This window comes from Grammomys surdaster, unplaced genomic scaffold (genome assembly GCF_004785775.1).
Source record: "Grammomys surdaster isolate TR1022 unplaced genomic scaffold, NIH_TR_1.0 278, whole genome shotgun sequence".
Classification (NCBI taxonomy): domain Eukaryota; kingdom Metazoa; phylum Chordata; class Mammalia; order Rodentia; family Muridae; genus Grammomys; species Grammomys surdaster.
Window position 1 is genome coordinate 3,399,556 of NW_021604719.1, and position 18,967 is coordinate 3,418,522.

Here is an 18,967-nt window from a genome sequence, read left to right on the forward strand (position 1 = left end):
AATGATTTAATGGTAAGAACAATAGGCAAATTGTGGCAAAATAGTACTTACAATAATTGATTTCAAGTATTAAGCTGACTTTGTATAGTGAAAGTAAATTGAATTTAGTCATAATCTATGACTAAATTGTACATTATTAAGTTGATCTTGCCTATATTTTATTTTTAATTTTTATTTAAACTAAAACATAATTATTTAATTTTGTCCATTACCTTTCATCACTTCAACCTCTACTGTGACTTTCTCTCTAACTCCTCCTCCTTAATTCCCCTCAAATGGATGGCTTCTCTTTCTTTATTTTTATTACATATCTAAATACACAAATGTATAAGTATGATTCCTTCCTGCTGATTCCTTCTAAAGTTGCTTGTATGTACTTGATTTCAGGTACATACATTTTGTCTTGGCATGGGTCCCTGAGAAACTTTCCATGTTAACATTGCTATTGATGCCATCATTGTATCAGTTTTGTTTATGCAGACTGTTATTCAATATCATGGGTGTAGCTTCCCTGTCATTTCTAGAAAACCTAATAAAATAGCAGACTTATCAATCCTTTAGCTCTTCAAAGCCATCCATCCCCTCTTCCATGATCATTCCTGAGCTTTAGGGGCAGGGGTTGTATTATAGCTGTATGTATTAGATCGAGACACCTCATAATCAGTTATTCTCTGTATTTTGACCAGTTGTAGTTTTACGTAATGGTCTTCATCTGCTGCAAAGAAAACCTTAGGTTGAGATTAAGAATTATATTTATCTGTGGGTATGAGTATTTAAAAGCAGTTGGGTACTATGCAGCAGGACCTCCTTTAAGATTCATGACCTAACTGGCCCATGGTAGTTGTCTACCAGACAAAGATTCCCTCCTGCTGAGTCAGCCTTAAGTACAACTAGAGTTGGATAATACCATGTGTTTGCCACTATTGCACCTATAGGAGTATCTTTCAGGGCTGGTCCTGTCGTGCTAAGCAAGTGTGGTGGTTTCAACATGCTTGGCCCAGGGAGTAGCACCATTAGGAGGTGTGGTCTTGCTGGAGGAAGTACATCACTGTAGGGTGAACAATGAGACCCTTCTCCTAACCACGTGGAGGCCAGTTTTCTCCTAGCTGCCTTTGGAATAAGAGGTAGAACTTTCGGCTCCTCTACCAGCATGCCTGCCTGGACACTGCCATGCTTCCTGCCATAATGATGATGGGCTGAACCTGTGAACCTGTAAGCCAGCCCCAATTAAACATTGTCCGTTATAAGAGTTGCTGTGGTCATTGTGTCTCTTCACAGCAATGGAAACCCTGACTAAGACAGTAAGCTTAATAGCTGGGTAGGACTTTTTACCTTTTTCCTGTTTTGGTAGCTTCCATAGCACCTTCTGGTATTATGAAAGCTGTTCCTCAGGGAAGAAGCTTTCAAGCAAGATCCAGCTCTGATCCTGAGGGACCTGTGTCTAACATGGGTGGTTTCCTCAGCAATAGGGACTTTAACCTTCAACAGGTGGGAGGCAACCAAGGACAACAGCAATAACCAACATTGTTTAGTAGTCTCCTGGATTCCTCTGACCAACAAACAGTTTAAAAGGTTGTTTTTCATGCCTGGATGATTTTTGTTAGATGGTCTGTGGCTCTTATGGGGAGCAGTGTGTCTGTCTCTCTCTCTCTGTGTGTGTGTGTGTGTGTGTGTATGTGTGTGTGTGTGTGTAGTAATTTTGTGTAAGCAAATATTAGATAATGTATTTCCTTGAATACTTGAAGGATATTTTAGAAAGCATCCTTAGTGTTATTTCGCCTCTACCTTCTTTTTCCTTCTATACCGACCCCTTCCCAATTACAGCAATCTGTCCATTTTCCCCATTTCCCCACTTCATATCACATTTTTAAGGGAGTTTAGAAATCATATTCATGAAAATATAGTCTATAGTTGTACTGCGTTTTCGTGTCTTTTGCTTTTGGTGTTGTGCTGACCTGGACTATCTAGAAGACATTGCAAAGAATCTATGTACTTCATTCATTGAGCTTTATGGGGAGTCATCAACATACTCATCTGGATGAGGCAATTTATGTTCTGAAAGGCCTTTGAATTATCCCTGGATGCCTTTCACTAGATATATGCCTATTAAGAATATCTTTTTTTATGTGTTGTTTCTGTAAAAATGGTCTATATTCATCAAGTTTATCAAAGATGTGATGAAAGTGTTATTCATAATTTTCCTTTATTAGACTTATTTTGAAATCTATGGATTAATGGGCTTTTTTCTACTTCTACTATTTCAGAGTTTTCTCCTCTCTTTTTCTTTAATTTTTCTGGTATGAAACTTACCAATTTTTAACTGATTTTCTTAAAGGCTCAAATTTTGACTTTCTTGAGTTTCTCTATTGGCTTTTGTTAATCTTCAATTTTGTTTCTGAATTCTAAAGTTGCTTCTTCTGTTTTGGTTGCTTTGGGTTATGCTTGCTTTTTTTTAGTTTCCTAAGGTAGAGGCTTTGATGACTGACTTTGCAACTTTATTCTGTTCTAGTAAATGCATCCAGGCCTAAAACTTTTCCTCTCAATCTGGCCTTTCCTTTTTTCATGTTTCAATAAACTTTGTATATATTCATTTATTAGAAATATTTTCACATATCTCTCTAGACTTATTATAAGTCCTGTTTTATTTTGAAATTGTTTAATCACTAACAAGTTGAACTATCTGGCTCTCCCAAAACATAGGTTGTCTGGTGTCTATGCTTATATATTTTAAGGTATATTTAAAGGCCCCAAATGTGGTTTCTCTTGATGAATGTTCTATGTGAGTTCTGTTAAGTTCAACTGTGTCCTTACTGATTCTCTGCCCACTGGAACTGTCCATGAATAAAGTTGTAAGAAGTCTCCCACTGGAATGGTGCTTTTGCCCATTTTACCTTGCAGTGACATAGGTTTCCCATGCCCCACATTTTGATGTTGTCTTGTGAGCCTCTCTGAACTAATGACCCATGCCTTAGGGGAACGTAGACCCTTTCATCCCCTGCAATTCCTGTTGTTACATTGTTGACCCTTTTATCATCATGCAATGGCCTCTTTAATATCTGACATTTTTCTTCCCTTGGCTCAGATCTCACATGTTCAAAATTAATCATTCCTTTGATTAGTGTTGGCCTAACATGCCTTTCTCCATTCTTAGTTTTCTTTTACCCCGGAAGAATAATTTTTCTGCCTATGGATTTTGTTTGTTGGGGTTTTCTTTGTTTGCCCTTCGCAGTTTGGTCCTTGGCATTATATGGGAACCCTATTGATCTGAGGAAGCAGAAGCGGGTTCTAGCCCTGTGATTTGTCTCTGGACTATGATCTTCACAGGTGCCTTCCCTACTCCCCTTTAGGTAAAACCAAGAGGGCTGAAGTCAGTGATTTTCCTTCCTTCAGCAGGCCAGAGAGGACCAAGTCACAGTTAGACCTCAGGGCTTGGTGCTTATATGCAAAATACTGCAGCCTAAAACTGACTATGAAGGTGGCTTCTGGGTGGATTTCACTTGAGGCCAGATATACCTTTCAGTGTATGTTTGTCTCTAGTTTTGTGGTCATGATTCATCCTATGACTTCAGTTCTTGGTTCTCAGTTTCACATCCCTTATTTGTTCCTTGCTATGAGACTGAACGTGTTGATCTCTGAAATCTGTATACTATGTGGCCAAAGCTCATGGTTCAGAGGCCCTGTCTTCAGTTCCAACATAGTACTCTACCAGGTGGCGTATGTATAACCCTTGAGAGCCTTATTTTTGAAAGAAGAAAATCTGATTTCATTAAAGATCCAGGTATGAGCATAAAAAAAACTTCTGTCTTAAACTATATCCTCCCCAAATCCATATGATTTTAGATGCTTGTAATTTAATTATACATTTTAGGTTCTCAATTAGGTGTTGTCTTCTACACTTTGAGGAGTAAATGTTTATTTAAATGTTACTCAAGAGTTCATACAATCATTTTCAGGATTCTTAATTTAAGTATGGTGAAATTTAGGCATTCCTTCTACAAATTATCTTTATTTGGGGGTTGTTCTCAGTGTGACAGAGCCACACAAAATTCAAGCCAAGAGCCCTGGATTTTGTTGTGGCTAAGCTCAGGGTAAGGTTCCCCTGAGATCTGTCTAATCCCTGCTCTCCTCTGTTGTGAGTTCTTAGCTCTGAGAAAGTGGAGAGGGTTAGCAGAGCAGCACATTTGTTTTGATCCTCAAGCCCTTGTTCTGCAAAGCTGCAGCTCACACTGTGTCCTCACATGGAACAGTCAAGGTCATCTCATTATAGTTGAAATACGAAATGCTGTCCTGCAGCTGACCATTTTCTATCTGAACCTGAAAGGGTGATCTTAGGATAGGTTTTGCCAGTTCTAGGTTTTAGTACCAAAGTGGTTACCATGATGTTTATTGTGCACAGTGGCTTTTGTAATATTTCTTGGGTTTTAGTTACTTCATTGGAATAGTAGATATAAGAATTTTTTCAGCACCCTTGAGATAGCCTTCCCTAATATTTTAGACTCTTTTATATGCAAATGGTATGATAATAAATGTTCAAACAATTCTCTTCTTTCCTCTTCTGGAGCCATTAAACTACTGAAATTAGGAAGATGGAGAATTCCTTGAGTTGGATACTTATTGGGAGTTAGTCTTGTGCACTGTATATTCGGATCCTGATTTCTGTGCCTAGAAATCTGGTTACAGTATGGATGCTAGCATTGTCATGATTACTGAACCATCTGCTGTATCAAGGTTGTATAAAGAATGTTCCCCAATTATCTCTGATTGGTTAAACAAAAACTGATCAGCCTATGGCTGGCAAGAGGAGATAGGAATGCTGGACTTCCAATCTCAGCCAGAGGTCCCAGGTAGAGAGAGAAGGATCAGGAAGAAAGAAGGTAGAAAGACCTTATGGAGAAACCAGGAAGATTGTGCCATGAGCTGTCAATGAGAAAGTAGCCATGAAGACACATGTGAACAGAGTGAGCCAGGATAAGACTTGATGGCAAGTAATGGGACATTTATCTGGGTATTAACATCCTAGTCTTGTTAGAATAGGTCAGAATCTGCTTAGTTTAGGCTTGCAGCTTGTTAATAAAAATACCAGGTCTCTGTGTCAATTATTTGAGAGCAAGAATGGGAACAGACAAGGATTCTACCTTAAATTACAGCCTATAGACAGTCTTGGCTTTACTTGTATGTAATGCCTTTAGATGGCTATGGCCTTAGAAAAATCAACCCCAAGAAATCGACATTGTAAGACTTGACTTGGCCTATGCTACTTAATTTAAAACTCCATCTCAGTGTACATGGCCGAGGGGTTTGTTCTCTGTTAAAATGAAGCTTTGTTGTCCAATCTTTTGGACTGTATCTAATATCAACATTTAATAAAAATCATGTCTGTAAAGTTTTTTTTTGTTTTGTTAAATTGGAGGCATGTAAGCATGAGAGAAAAAAAGTCAATGACAAGTACATTAGCATTTCTAGCACCAAGATCTACAGATCCTATAAGTGGGACTATCTAACAGAACCATTTTTAGTAATGTCAATGATGTTTTGGATTGTCCAAACTAGCCAGTGCTAGCAGAGTGTGATACTGAACCTTTGAGGTATTGTTAGTGATACTTGAGTATTGGATGTATATTTTGCTTAGTGTTATTTACCTATCAGTAGTCAGGTACCTGTAGTGATATATTAGAGAACAAATTTTTGGATTTTTTGTTGGTTGGTTATTTGGATTTTTTAAACTTCTAAAATGTGTGTGTGTGTGTGTGTGTGTGTCTGTGTGTGTGTCTGTGTGTGTGTCTGTGTGTCTCTGTGTGAGTGTGCATGAATGCATTGTGATCATAAAAAAATTAGAGTTTTAAGTACAAATTTTTTATTCAAGGAAAGCCACCAAGGAGAAAAATATATACAAAAATCATCAAATTGGGCAAATAAAGAGTGTCTAAGAGTTATCAAGCAAGTACTGAAAACTTAGTGAATTCAGCTTAATGAAGTGGGTCCCCTTCCTGAAATAGTAGAGGAATAATCTAGGAATTGAAAATGGTGTTAGTTAGAAGAAAAGAAAGGGAAAGAGAAAGGCAACATAGAGAGAGGCAGGAGATAGAAGCTAGGCTTTTGAAGAACCGCATTTCTGTATGTGTTTTTCGTATAAGAGGACCTTTGTGGTACCTAGAAGGGGAACAGGTCACGAGTCTGAGGGAGGGGACATCAAAGGGCCACCAGATGAGTGTTTGTGTGGCTAATGCTAGAGTACTTAGACTTTCTGTACGGTTAGGGAAACTTCAGCTCTCCTAGGTTTATTTCTGTCGTGGATATTTTTTCCTTTTCTGTAATTGTGCTTCTCCTGCATTTTACCAATTCTGAAGGACTAGGAGCAAAATAAGATATTTAAGTATTTTGACCAGTTATAGAAAAAAAAAAAAAAAAGCTCTGAGCCCGTTCCTTCAGCCAATCTGTTCATGTATTTCCTCTCACCTTTATCTCCTTAGTCTTACTGAAGCAACTGTGTAGCTGTTTATTTCCTTGGAGAGAGAAAACAGACTGGTAGTGTTCTGCCAGCTTTGAGTGCTGGGGTCTGGGTGTGATATAACAATTCTAGTAGAATATACAAGCTGTACTTGCAGTCTGCAATATAGGAGAGCTACCGTCGGAACACCAAGGGGGGATGGGCGTGTACTTGAGATGGCTAGTATCAGCCTGGTTTGGCTGTACTGTTGCATGGCTCACTACCTGTCATTCAACATGTCTGGATGGGAATTTGGCTCAGTCAGTGGCATTAAGAAGGATTGAGATAGGAGAAAGTGTAAAATTCCAGGGACAGGACATGGCAGGAATAGAAAAACATATTTTGGAAATATCTTTTGATGTGTTGGGAACAGAACATAGAAAGAGCTTAACAGTTACAATCCCTAATCTTGCTCCTCACTTAAAACTATTTATTTAGAACTTTGGGAAGGTGCCCCAGTGTTCCTACAGACCAGTTGAGCCTTACCAACTACAGCAACTACAAACAATTTTTACGATGCATTCTTCTGTCCTTGTCAATTGAAAATACTGGCAATGACATGTGTCAGGAGTGCCCCTAGCACACTGATTCTATGTTTATTAGCTATCTTACCTTAGCACTTGATCAAAAGAATGCCTTAGTTCCTGTTTTTCATTTTGTCTGATTCTTCTTATTTCTCTGTCCGGAAATTGGAAGCCCAAACTACAGAACTCTGGTCCCGAGGTCTGCTTTCTGCAGAAGCATTTAACAGCCTGGGTGCTGCAGTGAGTTTGTTGACAAGGACTCATTTTGATGAGTTCCTTGATGCCACTGTAGAACATGTTAATGTCAGCAGTATAATTCCCACACATTGTAAAGTTAAAAGTAATTTAGACATTATAGAGCATGTTTTGTAATGATATTCAAAGAAGCAGAAGTATAGTAAGAAACCTGGGATTGGATATATAGAGATATAATAGGTTTGATATCCTAATGGCCTCTTACAAAGTACCTTTGTTTTTTGTTTTGTTGTTGTTGTTGTTTTAAAGACATGTTTCTAAGACAGCAGGAGTGCTCATATTGGCTCCCAAACTTCCACTGATCTGAAAGCCAGAAGCTTTATACTTTCAGTGCCTTTCCCCCCCAAGGAAATAACATAAAGAATGTGGTCTGTATTGGAACATGACATATAGTCACACAGACCTCTGAAGAACAGATTTTGTAGCAGCATGCATGACTTCCACTACAGATGCATGCTAACCTTCTCTGCATCCTTTTATATTGTGATGCATTTTTTTTTATTGCTGATGCTGTTTTAGATGGTGGTTCTCAATCTCTCCATTTATTAGGCCACCGACAGATTATAAATACATCCTTGCCCGAGCCCTATCCCACTGAGTCTGAGTTTAACTGGTTTGGAGTTGTAGCCCTGCAATCAGGATTTTACAAGTTTCCCAACTAGGTGTGGTACATTGTGGCATCACTTGCATGGCAGAGGCAAGAGAAGCTTCTTGAGTTTAAGCTAGACTAAGCTACATAGTGAGTTCCAGTCTAGCCTAAGGTCCAGAGAAAAATTTTGTTTCTGAAAAAGAAAGAGAAAAGGGTTGAGGGATGGAAGAGTAGAAAGAGGGAGGAAGGAAGAAAAAAGACGAAACAAGAACAAGAGAAAAACAAAACAGCAACATCGCCATTCCCTGGGTACTTTAGAATTTATGCCACCTGACATTAAGAAATCAACATTTAAATGATGTGGCAGAAACTAACAGATCCTTCTGGAGGGAGGCTTTGATAAAGGTCTAGTGGGACACTTTTCTTCACATAAAACAAAAGATTGTCTTCCCTTCCAACCACCTAAATCCCCAAAGTACATGAACATTCAAGTCTTCATTTAAAACATTAGGAAAAACAACTAAAGAATTTCAGTACTGGGCTTGATATTTCACACATAGAAATGAGGGGACAGTCTGTGTTCACTGATTGGTAAAACATCAGATGAGAAGCATAAAGCTGATTTTTGCTAAAGAGAGTGGGAGAGTATTAAAGGAATCCGAGAGAAGCTTTAGTGAATAGGCTCAGACGCAAACACTTTGCAGATCAGAAGGTAGAGCTAAAAAATTATTTGCTAGGTTGCATATTTCTTTTCCTCTGAGCACATAAAAATGAAAATACACACACACACACACACACACAAAATGAGATGACTTCCAGAAGGGAAAAATAATAAAATGACATATGACTTAGAGATTTCACTTTTTAATTTTAATATTTTTAATGAGAAGCCAATTATATCATTTCCCCTCACCCTTTCTTTCCTCTAGTATCTCAGGGATGAGGCCCCTCATTTGGTTGATATTTCTTTTTAAATAAATGAGCTGTAAATCTAATTCTGCAAGTCCAGCAAATCCCAAGCAGAATATATATATATATATATATATATATATATATATATATATATATATATTTCCCCATTGGACTGAAGTTGGGGACTCCTCTGGTTGAATTAGGAAAAAGCTGGAAGAAGCTGAGGAAGATGGTGATCTCAAAGGAAGACCAGCAGTCTCAACTAACCTGGACCTCTGAGATCTCTCAGTCACTGAGCCACCAATCAGGCAGAATACACTAGCTGATATGAGGCCCCTGACACATATACAGCAGAGGACTACCTGGTCGGGCCTCAGTGAGAGAAGATGCACCTAACCCTCAAGAGAGTTGAGGCTCCAAACAGTGGGGAGGTCTGGCGGGTATGTGTGTGTGGGGGGGCATCCTCTTGGAGACAAGAAGGGGGAAGGAGGAATGAGATGTGGAACTGTGGGAGGGGGCAATAGCTAGACTATAAAAAAATAAAAGTAATAAAAGAAAAAGAAAAAAAATATTTTTTATCTAGGTAGGAATCTCAGTAGCTTAAAATGAAAGCAACCTCCCCAAGCCAAAGGCAGAAGTGTAGTAAACCAACAGTACAAACCAATAGTAAAACTAGGGGAGTTATTGACCACCTAGAAGTCTATGCCTACATGTTTCATTTTAAAACAAGGCAAACCAAACATACTAGATAATGAAAAGGTGTTGAAATAATTATTTAAAACAGCCACTCTCAAGCCCATTATCTAAGCTGTGGCAGCTCTGCCTAGCACAGACACCATATTTCTCGCCCAGAGGCCACGTGCGCACCCACAGCTAGAAACGGCCAGCCATAAACACCAGCCCTGCCACCTGCGAGACGTCAGCGTGGGAGATGACTTAATCTCCCACGCTGTCTCCACAAGGCTGGGCATTGCCCAGACCATCCCGCCATCCATGCGGGCCAGAAGGAAGATGAGACGAGGAAGATGCTTAAATTATCCAAAAGCTTATATATTTGGTAATGATCAGTAACAAGATGCCCTTACAATCAGAAGTGTAACCCAATACCCAACCTAGATATACCAACCACCTTTGACTGCTACAGACACATGAACATCCACCTCCAATGCTCCTACATCTCTCTCTCCCTAGCTCCTCTTCTTCCTTTTCCTCTCCTTACTCCTCCCACCTTAGCTCCTCCTACAAAAAGGTGACAGTATTTTTTACAGCAAACAAATCCTCACAAAATGCCCTTGTAAGGATGCCTTTAGACAGGAGGATGAACTGTCAGGGAAAGCACTTATACTCACAATGTCCAGTGTCAGAAGAGAAGAGGGTGAGATCATTTGTAAACAGATATAGACAAAACTGTGAAAAGCAATAGGAATGACTTAAACTAATGTTTTGTATAATAGAATGTGTGCAGTGTGATTAGATTCAGGTCTTCTAAGGGAGAGTGCATTGTACAGAGGAGAAGAGAGTGTGCTGTTGACTTTTCTTATGGCCACGACAAAATACCTCCTAAAAAGCGCTTGAGGAAAGAAGTTATTTGAACTCACAGTTTGAGGTCAATCCATCATAGCAGGGAAGACAAAGCCACATCAGTACAAGATGGCAACGTACAACCACAATCAGGAAGCAGAGAGATTAGTGCGGCTGTTCAACGTCCTTTCTTCTACCAATCAGCTTAGATTCCCAACCCATGAGTAGGTCTTCCCACCTCAATTAACAGAATCTAGGAAAATCCCCCTCAAGTCCAAAGGTTTGACTCTGAGCTGCTTTTAGATATCAAACGTTAAGTGAAATGTGTCTTTTACTTGGGACAGTATGTCCAGGTCTGATTTAAAAGCTAGATATGTAACACCCAAGCAATTACAGCACAGACATGGTACCCATGGAGCTGTAAGGATTTTCAAAGACATGTGATAGATACTAACGCACAGGAATTAGATATCCAAATGAACGGTGTTACTAATCTTCAAAGTCTATCTGTAAAAAGAAGATATATCATACATACACATGCTCGCACCTGAGTTGGTTGGAAATTAAATATGAGGAAAATATAAGACAAGTAAATATTAACCTAAAGCAGTTGAAATTGCAGTGTTAGTATCATCTCAAATAGCCTTTTAAATGGAATTAGAAAAGTAGTTATATCATGTAAAGTGAAATTTACCAGGATATAAAGTGTTTATATATGTATTGTATGATCTAATATCTTATGTAGAAAAACAGTGAGCAAATACAGACAAAAATGGGCATGTTTACCCTCATAATTGTTAAGGGACATGCAGACAAAAAATGAGCAAGATTAGACATTATTCAGTAACGTGATCTATACATATGTCAAACCCAGTAACCAGCAATTAGGGAATACAACTTCCTCTCTAGCATGCACAGACTTTCAAAGAACTTGACCATCTGAGATCCCACAAAACATGCCACACAATTAGCATCAGTGTATGCTACATGTTCTGAGATAGGAGACAGAAGAGATAGAGGTGAGAACAAAAACAAACTTAACAACAACAAAAAAATTCTGCTCCTCAGTGTTACCTTCCCCCATTCTCTAGAAATAACCATTATTTTTCTGTGGAATCCCTGTGCCAACTTCAAGCTCACATCATTCTAAACTGTGTATTTATACAGAAAAGAAGTGGAATTACTCTGTAGTGATATCATTCTGATTTCATTTTTGTTTTGTTGGTTAGACTCAGCAGGCAGTCACAGATCTGTTGCCCCAGAGAACACACAGGTGTCTCCCTGTAGCAGGTTACCACGATAACAACAGATCTACAAGAACTTCATAAAAGCGGCAGCTGGCCCTGTGTCATCTCAGTTCACACTCAGTCATCTTTTATCCAATAGCTTGTTCATCCAGAATTCAACTAAGCAAGAATCAAGACAGTGAATGAATAGCCAGAAATACCAGTTTTTAAGGCTGATCTGCCTTATTCATAGAAAAAATAATTGGCGGTCTCAGTGAGTGCCTTCTGCCTTTCATTAGACACTATTGTCACTCTGCTCGGAGGCCTATTTCTCAAATAGCTGCAAATTAAAAGGGGAAGGAAGCTGCTGGCACGAGGGTAGCAGCAGTTAGTGACAACCTGACTGCAGAATAAACAAAACAGCAAAGAAGTGACTTCATAGAAAATAGACTAGAGATACTCAGGTAGGTGCACACGTCCCCCTAGTGTATCACTGTTGCTGCAGGAGGAGTGTGTGGAAGGGGGGGTGAGGAGAGACAGGAGGGAGAATATATTTGAAAATATTTGTCTGACTGGCTGGTATTGTGTCTGTCTCTGCCTCTCTCTGTATGTCTCTCTGCCTCTCTCCATATGAGTATGTGGATATGGGTGTCTGTCTGTCTATCTGACTATGTATCTGTTTCTTTATCTCTCTCTCTCTCTCTCTCTCTCTCTCTCTCTCTCTCTCTCTCTCTCTCTCTCTCTGTGTGTGTGTGTGTGTGTGTGTGCGTGTGTGTGTGTGTTTGTGAGTGTGTGTGTGTGTGTCTGTGGTGTCTAGCTGCATATGTATCTCTCTCTCTCTTTGTGTGTTTATCTTTGTCTGTCTCACTTCATGTCTGTCTATATGTATCTCTGTGTATCTCTCTGACTCTCTGTATGCATGTGGAGATAATGTCAGCAGGAGAAAAAGAAAGAATAGCTTCTGTGATGAGCATACAAGTTAAGACATGGAACATTTACATATTAAATTATAGAGAAAAATATAAGCAGGAAAAATATATATGATTTGGAACAGATGGTCCCTGGATATTTCTGACTGAATTGTCATGAGTTTACCTGTCAACGGAACAGTGGCAAATTCATTCACCAGGTGGGGACTCCGTTTCCTCAGTAGACACTCCTATGCTTCTGTGCTCAGCTTGTTTCCTTTCTGCCCATATCCAGTCCTTCTCCATGAGCTTCTGGCTACTTGCCTGACACATGCTCCTAAGACTTATGAATGGCAAAGATTTGAAGCCCCACGCTCTGGACCTGCATTTGAGATTTTGAGTCTAGGGTGAAAGATGAGAGTTAAGAACCAGTAAGGAGAGTAAGGACTGGAAAGAAACGCATGACAAGAGAGGAGCCAGCTATGACAATATGATGTTTCATTCAAACAGGAAACTAGAATAGTCCATGGGGAAGGCTGACTCGAGTGCACAGCCAGACACTCTGTTCAGGTGCATAGCAGTGAGGACGAGGCGATGGGGAAGAACCAGATGCCAGGGATTGGGAGGAGGTGTTTTGGGTAAGGGAGTGGTTGGTTATCTAAATGCCTGAGAATATGGGGATCTTTAACACAGCACTAACAGTTGATTTAAAATTTTTTCTGCTTCAGTGGAAGTCTTATAGGTTATTTTCGGCATCTGGCCACATAATGTTCATTGTTCTCATAAAGAAAGAACTTCAGAATCATCAGGAGCTGCTTCGTGGAGGGTTACGTAAGAAATATCTTGCTTCCTGAGTCTAAATCAGATGGAAGAGTTAAAAAAGAAAAAGAACACAAGGATCTCAAATTATCCATTGCATGAAATATTTAATTTTCTATGAATAAATGGATTTTACTAAAATTATTGTTCTGCCCTTAAGGGCTCTCAAGAAAGCAGTTTAATGAAGGGCACTGATTTTAGAAGCTTTAAAATTTTTATAGTAGAAATAATCTGTGAAGGCATGTAAAATAGATCCATGGGTGGCCAGAATTGAGTCTTGGATGCCAGTCTGTGAGCCTCGGGATTATTGAGAGGGCAAACAAAGCCCCAGCTTGTTTGCCTGAAGCATGAAGAGGCTGGAGCACAAGCCCTCATCCACTGACCATAAGCTCCACATCCTGAGAGAATCAGTCCACGTGCCTAAGTCTCAATTTATTAGCTATTAAATACTAGAGGACTAGAGGCTTCAGAGATCCACTTATCAGTCCTAATTATAAGGAAAGGGGCAATGGATATTCAGAAAGAAAAACCTTCTAAGAGAAAATCTGAGATTTCTTCACTAGTATACCCTAATTTCCTACCTGTCCCTTAACTGAAAATGACAAAGTATTATTAAGTTTGCTTGTGTGTGTGTGTGTGTGTGTGTGTGTGTGTGTGTTTGCGTGTTTAGGTGTGTGAGATTTTGTTTGTTCTACTCTTCACGTCTTTAAGTTATGACATCATTTTATGAGTAATCCTGGTTTTGTTTAAAATTAGTTGTTTCATTAATCACCATTAAAATCAGGTAAATAAGTGTTCACAGTGTCTTCACTTTCTGAATTGCTCTGAGAACCCTTCAGTATTGCAGACAGTAGTGACTAGAACCTTTAGATTTTAGGCATATCCATCCTATTTACAACTACAATGGCCACAAGTAGTTTGTCTTCTGTTCCAGTGTAGACTTCTGATAGGCCATCACTAGCATTTGTCACATGACTTCCTTTGTCACATGCGTCATTATCTTTAGAGTCACAAAATGCTACTATCATAGCATTAGATAAAGAATATTTTCTTCTGCCGTCAAAATCCAATTTAGGACTATAAAAACAAGATGTACAAGGACCACAAGTTAATAGATGCTTAAAGCATTTTATCACAGCTGAGGTTCATGTTCTTTATATAGGGGAAGAACATTAATAATACTTTCAAACTAGTTCTACCGAGTTAGAATTGTTGTACTGAAATTAATATAAAAAATAGATGTTTCCTTCAAATCTGTTAATTCCTCCTTGTTGTGACTCAAATAAACAATCAGCAAATGACAGAACGATAACAGAAAACAGAGCTACAGATGAGTGCATTGGCATGAATAATCTAAGTTATAAATCTGTCTCTATTTGGCTACATAACAGAAATGCAGCTCTGTTACATTTGATTGATGCTGCTTCTTGGTTCCTATTTAAAGCAGTTAATTTCCAAATTGAGACCTCTTTACTTATCAAGCTTATAGGATTTTGACTTTTCCTAACTCATAATGCAAATTTCATTAGGCTCCTACTGAGAACCAAGTACTTGAGTCCATCGCTGGGGTTGAAGAGACTTTTCCCTACGGATGCTCAATGGCTAGTGGAAGAGACAGGTTGCCCAATAACAAATAAGATTATAATTGAGCACAAGTACTATATGGTACATCTGGACTCCTGCCTATGGGAATAGGGAACACTGCTCAGATGGCTAGAGTGTTGAAGATGGAGATGTCAGCTAAGGACAATTAGAAGCAAAGGAGCAAAAGTGACTGACTTGGGCATTTGGCTGATGACTGGGAAGACAATAAGAAAGATGAGTTTGAACCAAATTGTTAGTGGCCTTAGATGCTATGTTAATGAAACTAACTTTTCTTTCTAGGTAAATAGACATGCCCAAGGTTACTAGTCAAAGGTGTATAGTTAAGCGTATGTTTTGGAAAGACTGTTCTGGCCATTGGGAAGAGGATATACTATCTTTATACTAAAGAGACAGCAAGACAGGGAGAGACTGGTAGACTGCTAAGATGTCTACTCTGTTTCTCAGCCTTGGTCATCTCATCCCTAAAAATGAGGATGGGAATGAGGACAGCCTCACATACCATAAGTCTGTGGTAAGCATCTGTCTTGCCAGTTAGCATCCATTCTCTCTAACAGAGGTCAATAGCTTTGATCAAGACACACAAACGATCCTTTAAATGACTGGTGGAGTACAAGCTTTGGATTGATTCTATGAACCACATGACCCCAGCAGCAGAGGGTCTACAGACCCTTCTCAGAATTGGCTGGCAGTGCTGAGAAGTGACTTCAGAGGTAGAGTATGAAGGAAAAGAAGCTGAGATAAGAAGGGGTTAAGGGTTAAGAGAAAGGGACATCATGTGAGACTACCGTGAGTCCCATCAATGGGAAGTCCTTCAGCTGGAGTCCAGGTTGCAATGAATTAAACTGGAAGAGGCAAGCAGGAGCCAGGCGAAGAACAATGGCTCAATTCAGGAGCATTTGAAGATGTATGTACCAAGACATATGGCTCTTTGATTTCAAGGTTAGGGCATAGGTAAAGAGAACTTGTTATTTGTATACACACGCTGAACAGATGGGAAGATATGAAGAGAAGCCAGCTGAATTCTGTGTCAGAGTATTCAGGGGAAACAGAACATCTACAAACATCTGGCCACTCTGCGGACCTGAAGTCTCAGCACAGCCCAGGGTGTACCTGCCTGTTCTGGTAGACACAGAGCTTTAAGTCAGGAAACCAGATACCACTTAAGAAAGTCCACTTCTCTTTTGAGCCATCCTCAAGAGCTTTCTGAGCTAATTGTCCTATTTCTATTACATATTACAATGAGCCCAATAACTGAGACAGCATGAGTCTTCATCTCCTGTGCAGTGGATGCTGCTCAAAGCCAGATGTCAAGGCCACATTGTCCTTTATGCTCAGGAAACTAAGTGCACATGCTTTATGAGTTATATATGAAGGGAATTATAATTCTGAATTCCACACACTTATATGTATATGTATATACATTGTATGTACACAAAACACACATAGAGCAATGAAGAAAAATTATGTAAGGTATGCCTGAACACTATATTAAAAGATGTTTGTCTAATAATTTCATAAAAATCAGCTCATATACTTATATATTAATCATGTATAAGTATACTAGGAACCAAGCAGATCTTTAAAATGCTAAAAGCAAAGACTCCTTACAACGTACTTTATTTCCGTTTAAGAAAAAGCATGGCCGTTACTACTAACATCTTGTTTTCAACATTTGAAGCCAACACTTTTATGAAGTCTTCAGCTGCCTATACCTCACTAAGAAAATTTATAGGAATGTTATTTACATATAAACTATATGATAAGAATGCAAACATATTTGTTAAATCAAACACAGGAAAAGGAGATGGGCTACATCCTGCTTCATTGCTCTAAATCTTGGGTGTTGCACCATGGAAACACGTTATTATTTTAAAATAATTTTGACATGCATCAAACATGAAAAATGATAAAGAGATCATCTCTATACCTGTACTATGACTTTTGTATAGTTTGGTCACCATACAATTGAGCAATATATAAAATTATAAATACACAAGTTTAGATCCTGCATTTTCTTTTCCAGTAAAATGCCAGGTAAGCAGAGTATGGATACCTGATAATGGGAAGGCTGTAGTATTAAGATGATTTAAGGAGTGTTTAATCATTGGGGACCCATCCCATAGCCATTCCCTTGTGGATCCCACCCTGCACACTGGTTGTATCACATAGGATGGAAGTGAGAAGAAAGATAGGGGCAGAGGATTAATTCTTTTCCTGTAGGGCTTAAGACAATCCCTCACTATAGCCATCAGGACTGTTGGGCAAGAACAGGGTTCTCGGCCTTCTCTTCGGGGCCCAGCACCTGCTGTAGGCAAGTAAAATACTAGGGAAGTCAGCATATCTGTAAGAATTAATATGCAAAATTAAGTCAAAATCCATTAATCCTTTCAATTTGACTTCCTTTCTTTACTCAAGCAGCATACTTACAAAATAAGCAACTAAATGAGAGTGGAACAACGAATGCTGTGTTGAATGCACCTGTAGTTTATGTATCTGAGAATCTGGGTCATGTCAGGGGGATTGTGACATATCCCTTTCTCCTGTATCACTTCAGGAGAGATGTTCAGGGCCTCTTGGGGATGGACAGCTGTTACTGCATTGTCCTGTGCCTCTCCTGCCATGATTTTAACTTCTCATCCTCTTCTTCCAACAAGGCAGTGAGAAATCCCATGTAGCTGTATGAATTAATGTTAAGTTCATCAAAATGGAGTGGGAAAACTCCCATCGGCCACCTCTACATCCGTATGGGACTTTTTCATTAACTTTGTGCAAACTCCTTTTGGGCAGCTATGATGCAGTTCTTACTTAGTCTAGTTTTTTGTGTTTCTAGGTCAGGTATTTTCTATGAGCTGCCTGGAGAACGTTTATGTAGAACACACACAGATACTCGTTTTGAGACTGTTAATTATCCCTGTGGTTACCAAGCTATACACATAGTGACTCTTAGGCTGGTTTGGTGGAATGTTGGTCTTGATCCTCTTGATTTTTTGTTTAAACCTAGACCGTCACCATCACCACAGTGAGCACACTGTTAGATCCAGCTGCTGAATTTGACCACAGAGCTATCATCACCCTGAGCTTGTCATTTTAATAGGAAACGTCTCTGGTTTAGCAGCTTCACTTGTGCATGAAGTAGTTTAATGGGAGCAAAAAATCAGTAAATGCTTGTATTGAAGGATATCCCTCAAGCATCATAACAACTGAGGACCAACCAGCACATCAGTTCTTTTTCTTCATTTTTGGAATACTGGTTCTTGCTGCCCTCTATCACCTGCAAAACAAAGGTCCTTTGCAGTATTGGTTGGCATTGAGTCCTGAATTTCCTGTGCCTGAAGGTTAATCTCACAAACAGGGCAAGTCACATGCCTGGCTGTCTATTCAAAGCTTTACTTCATTTCATTCTGGTAAAGTTAAGTTTTAAATATCCATTTGAGATTACTGGCTGCTGCAATAGGAAATAACCTTGCCAGTAACCTTGGTGAGATGGGTGTATAGCTCACTCACCAGGTATACACTTGTCCCCCTTGTTTCTGCAGGTGAGAACCTTCCTTTGGGAAGCATTTTCTGTTAACCATTTCAAATTCCTAAAGCTGTTCAAAACTCTGTTTTAACTACCAAGTTTAGAGGGTACTCTGAAATTAATTCTTAAAGTTGAAATGGGAAAATGTAACTGATAAACCTTGAAAAGGACCGAAGAAAATCTATTATCCTTTTCACCAGCCTCGTTGGAAACGCCTTCAGCTTCAGGTCCTGGGAACTTATTCCACTCTGGGTTTGATGGCTCCAGTTCCTGATTCTGCTTTTTATCTGTCTCCAAAGAATAAAGCTGTGGTGATCTGGGATGTGCTACTTCCCCGGGAGCACAGCCTGGAACTGTGCAGAGCTGGAGGCTGAAGTGTCTTATCATCATGTGCTCCACATTGCATTTTTTATTTGCTGTTGTAGTTAGAAAATTAAAACTTTGGTAGCATTTCATGGTGACTGCCTCCCATAGCTGTGACCCTGTAGAGGCCTGGATTTGGGTCAGTGGGGTACACTCTTTTCCATTTACTGACTGTCCTAGACAACTCCATCAAATTTTTCTCAAGGATTCACAGTCCCTACAGATATAGTAAGGGAGC

The 18,967-nt window shown here is 39.3% G+C and overlaps 1 protein-coding gene across 1 annotated transcript in view; it reads left to right on the forward strand.

The window, feature by feature from the left end:
• The window catches only part of Kcnn2 (potassium calcium-activated channel subfamily N member 2), a 132,937-nt gene that overhangs the window by 70,482 nt on the left and 43,488 nt on the right, over positions 1–18,967 (forward strand). The gene's annotated exons all lie outside the window — the stretch shown is intronic.